Here is a 5532-nt window from a genome sequence, read left to right as displayed (position 1 = left end):
CACAACGGGGAATATTTCCCGGAAACTACTGGAGAGAATTTCACTCAAGTTTTGACTGCAGTTGTAAGACAGAGTAGGCTATTTGACGAGACGAAACCACAAACCCTAAACGCATTAGATCTACCTACAAACAAAGCACAAAACAACTTTCTAAAATCCTTGCTAATTACATTTGAAATTATTGATTTTTTTATTAATGAATCAAACCCACACAGAGACAAAAACCTTCCACGCCTAAACTTCTAAGCGCAGTGGCCCTGTTTAAGCGCGTGATTTTCGCCTTATTTGATCAAATTCCTTGATCTTCTCCTTACATGCTTCTCACCTCGCAGTTTTGGATAGTTTGGATCATTTTTGTAGTGGGCAGCCTAACGTCAAGTCCCACTTTAAACTCAAGTTTAAAGACTTTAACCCAAGTTCAAAGTGTTACGCACACATGATTTTATATTATTTTAATAATACTTCAGTTTAAATTAGCTGTGTATTGTAAATTACATTTTACAGCTCTAGTAGTTAGCTCAAAATGATACTATTTAGCATAGATTTTGGGTGCGTATTTGCCTCTCCGAGTAAATGACATAATCGTAGACAATTGCACCAAACATTTCCATCTGATCTCGTATCACATTGGAACCATATTTGAAGCAAGTTAAGTTTAAGTTGAGTTAATTCCGGGTGGAAGGAGGCCAGAGTTTGGTTCCCTTCCATGCGGGTTAGCCACGGGTGGAGGCCAAGGTCAAGTTGAAAGTTGCCGTCTAGCCAGAGAGCTCGCTGGCATTCATGACCTGTCCGTCTGGCGCGAGCCTCCTCCAGCCCTGCTGGGTAAACAACAGCACCTTCGGCCGACACAGCCGCGTGGCGGTGGGCATCGCTGCAGGTTTGGGTCACATTTAATGTTCTCATATTTCACATATTTTTCATATTTCCTCCCCCGGCGGAGCGTTGGCGTGAACGCGCGCATTCGCGCTAGTTTTTGGGGCGAGCAGGCTTTGGCGCAGAGGTGTGGAAGTGATGTAATGAGAGCGAGACTGCCCGGCCCGCGCGAGCAGAGCGGGTATCCGGTATGGATGTGTGTGTGTGTGTGTGTGTGTTTGCCGGCGAGCTGTTTTCCTCAGGTTATAGCGCTTTAATGAAGGCGTCGCTGACATCCGGCCAGGCTCAGCCGGCGCAGAGCACGAGCTGTGAGATGCCTTTGTGCCGGTAATTAAGACAGGGACAGGCTCGTGGAAACTCAGGGGAAAAACAGATTTCTTCAGAAAATGGTCTCAGACGAAGACATTTTTTTAAGTGGATTTCTTGTTTGCAACTTGTGCTATGTGTTGTGGTATGTAAACAAGTCTTTCTTGGCGGGTTTTAAATCATTTGAAAAAATCATTTCCTGGCTTTTCTAAACCAAATATGTTCTATGAATTACATTTCGCAGTTTTCGTGTTTAAAATTTAAAGACACAATTTCTTACAGACTAATTTCATTTTGATACACAGGCTAAAAAGAAATCATTAGCCTGAAGCTCAAAATCAGTCCAATTGAAAAACATTAAATTGCCCCCGAAGGCCTGGTGGTTTTATTTTGAGTTTGTTCTGTTATAATTCAGCCCTGAAGGCCTGGTGGTTTTATTTTGAGTTTGTTCTGTTATAATTCAGCCCTGAAGGCCTACAGGTTTTATTTTGAGTTTGTTCTGTTACAATTGAAGTTTAAGCGCAACAGAACCGCTAAATATTTCAGAGCACGTGCACCATTTCATCCAGCTGTGTGAAAACACTCGAATCATCCCAGACTGAGGTCGATCCGCTCTGGGCTTTGGTCAAACATCTCCGTTGGCGCTCTTTCTTACTTGGAGTGGATAATTACGATTCATGATTTCACTCAAAAGTAGACAAGCCAAGATGAGCTCAAATCCCGAGAGGGGAAACATTGCAAATCTCACACGGTGAGCTACGTTTGAAAGAACCCGGAGGGGCCTGCACCGGGCACTGTGGTTTTGCCTGGACGTGTGTGTGTGTGTGTGTGTGTGTGTGTGTGTGTGTGTGTGTGTGGTTTTGCCTGGACGTGTGTGTGTGTGTGTGTGTGATTCTGCCTGGACGTGTGTTGGTGATAAAGTCAATGACACTAGCCCGAGAGAGCGTCCAGGCGCGGGGTCGGCTGCTGGCCTGATACCCTCCGGTCGCACCGGGCTCGCGCGCTCAGCCCGCCTCCCCGCCGAGCCTCAGGAAGTAGAGTATCTCCCCAGCAGTGTGTGTGTGTGTGTGTGTGTGTGGACTTCACAGAGCCTCAGGAAGTAAAGTATCTCCCCAGCAGCAGTGGAACACACTTCACAGAGCAGGCCCTGCCGCACGGGCCGCGCTAATTATCCCTTTGCAGAGACGTTTCCGTCGCGCGCACAGGCCTGTGTTTAGCCCGGTGTTCAGGCCCGCTAAAGCCCTGCCACCCAGCCCGGTCAGGAAAGAAACCCAGCACCTGCGGTCCTATTTCACCCAGGACACTTGTGTGCTAGGGCGAATCCACGTTGTGGTTAATCTTTCCGACCCGTCGCCCTGTCTGTCTTTGGTTTATTTATTTGGTGAGATATGAATCAGACTAGCCCGAGCTACCTGTCCCCAGTAGTTCACTCGTCAAAAACAAACAAAACGCCATAAACCGCAACAGAAGGCCCCCGTACCCGTACCCAACGCAAGAGACGATGTTGTCATGACTTCGCGTTCATCATACACTGCCCATAGTCATGGCCTCAACATTAATCCCAAATCCACACTTCCTCATATTTTGGCTAGGCGCAAGAAAGCCCTCCTTTCCCCCGCTGCATGTGATCACGTCTCTGGTCTGGAGCCTCCATTTGTTCAGCAGAATGATTGACCAGTAATCCTCTTTCGATGGTTCGGGCCGTTGTCATGTTTGCAATAGAATGCCACGAATCCATATCCAAAACTGGAGAACTGAATTCGATGTCTTCCGCTTCAAACCCGATGCGAGAGAAGACCAGAGAAGACTCTTATTAATTCAACTTTTACATGTAGGCCATCATCTACATGTAGAACAGCCTACATCACCATCACACACACACACACACACACACACACACACACACACACACACACACACACACACACACACACACACACACACACACACACACAGTCAAACGAGACATACACACTGTAACTGAAATTGAAAAAAATAATTTATGTCGCCAAATGTTTTTTTTGGGTTATTCTCTTTCACCATAACCACACAGCGTCAACACAACAACAGTCTGCTCCACATAAATGTATCTAGAAAAAAGATCAATTGAATGAGCCCATATATTTAAATGTGTTTAATTGACATGAATTTGGGATACTTAAAAAAAAAAGTTTGTTTAATTTACACGAATTTCTTTTCCATGCATCAATAATCAACGGCTCTGTTATTCCCTTACTAAAACGACGTTGCCTTGACATTATGAGGTTGCATTCATACCAAGGTCTTTGAAACATTTTACAATATTTCATGATAAATTCTTTAATCCACTCTCAAGCCATTGGCAGCGCGTGCATCATCCTAGTTTGAGTCCGCGCCTAACGGATCCGCAGGGACGTGAGCGGCTGCACGAGCAGGTGACGCTTCTTTAAAACTAGGAGATCAGTGGTAGTCTACAGTGTTTTAAATCACTACTGAATTGTACTGAATTATAATCCACTCGGTCTTATAATGGTGCATTGGTCACCTACGCATCGAAACAGTATTAGGCTAACGGATGGCTTGTGTTAAATAATATTTTGAAATGTACGTCCGTAATATGTAAAATAAGGTGTGCTGGCGATTGTACATGAATACAGATCCAGTGAAAAAAAACTATATTTACCATGCTATTAAATATATCTTCAGTCTCATCAACCGATATTTTAACAATAACGAATATTGGGATATCAATGTAATATTTCGTTATTTTTTTAGACTACCGTTGTAGATTTTTCAGATTAAACGAATTAAATGATTTTGTCGTCTGTCGCAACAAAATGCAGACAAATGATTCCTCTTCTGTTGTTTCGTTCGATTTGATATAATTTATTCCCGCTACTATTGATAGCCTCAATATAAGTTAAGTCATATTTTATAATTTTCAAGTCAAGTAATATTACATTACAAGTAATATTTTTAATGCACGCACTGAATGTGTTTTGCGGGCACATTATTAGGAATGGAACTGACTGGATCAACTAACGCTACTTTTATAACACACACACACACTATAACGGGACATTTGTGATTATGTTTGCAGTCGTGAGGAAAAAAAGCGTTGAGTATGAGCGCATAACCGCCATCATATTATAGTTTTTTTATTGGCGGGCGCTGATGCCGAAGTCCAATAATCCGCACATGTTTGCTGGGGCATCAAACCCAAAGCCTATTGGACAGTCCAAAGGGCCACTCCACTGACTCAATATTATCATGTGCAATCCAATGCCAATGTCACGCAAAACTAAACATGATAACCTATGTCATTAATGCAAAATGTATGGTTATTTTGTTTAGCATTTGACATGCTATGCTATACCATAAGATGGAACAGACATAGACAGACAGGCCAGAAGGTAACGCGCAGAAGCCAGGAGGGTAAACACGGAAGGGGTGATGTCTCCGTCCAGGAGGGTAAACACGGAAGGGGTGATGTCCCCGTCAGGCTGCACGGCGCGCGAACGCTCCAGAGGTGACGGAGAGAGGAGGGCCCGGTCTAACGGGAACGACATAGCTACAGCCTGTCTGGTGCATTTTGCAGATTTGTTTGCGTCTTGAGAGACAGTCGGTCAAGTCCATGTGTCTCAAGGCCAGCCACATACTGCCGCAGTAAAGCGCCCAGGCCTTATGGCGGCCACACCCACACTCACTCACACACACACACACACACACTCACAGCCTGCAACTTATCTCAAGGTCAAAGCAATCCTCTCCATGTATTGCGGAAGCGATGCGTTGACCTCAGAGCACGAGAGGACATCTCAACACACCGCGAGCACTGTCACTGCACGCGCAGGGGCACGGGCGCACCCCACGCAAACATCTCCGTCACATGATGCACTGGTTGCGCCCACGGTCAGGACACTGTCACATTACACATTACCGTCACTGTCACATCACACATTACCGTCACGGACACTACGGGTCATAGTCTACACTAGACTACATCCAGCTAACTTGAATGCATTTTATAACAAACAGAATTTAAAGGCACATTTCAAGACAAACAGATACAAATATAGTCAACATTTACCCACGATTTAAGTCTGTAAAATGAAAATGAATACTTATAGTCTAAACGCAAGTTTAACATTAGCAAATTCTCCTCCCAGTCGGAGAATGGACAGATATATTTGTTCTTTAAAGCAACGCTTGTTGGCGCGAGTAGTGACAGGCCACGAGACCATTGGAGAAGAGCAAACCTATGACCAATATCCAGGCCTTGCCCAGATTGGATCGCTGTGTCACGCAGCAATAGCCAATAATAATAACAACAATAATAATTTAATTGAATTGAATTGAATTAAACTTAATCAC

This window comes from Clupea harengus, chromosome 11 (genome assembly GCF_900700415.2).
Source record: "Clupea harengus chromosome 11, Ch_v2.0.2, whole genome shotgun sequence".
Lineage (NCBI taxonomy): Eukaryota > Metazoa > Chordata > Actinopteri > Clupeiformes > Clupeidae > Clupea > Clupea harengus.
The sequence above is the reverse complement of the archived record's forward strand: the minus strand, read 5'-3'. Positions refer to the sequence as shown.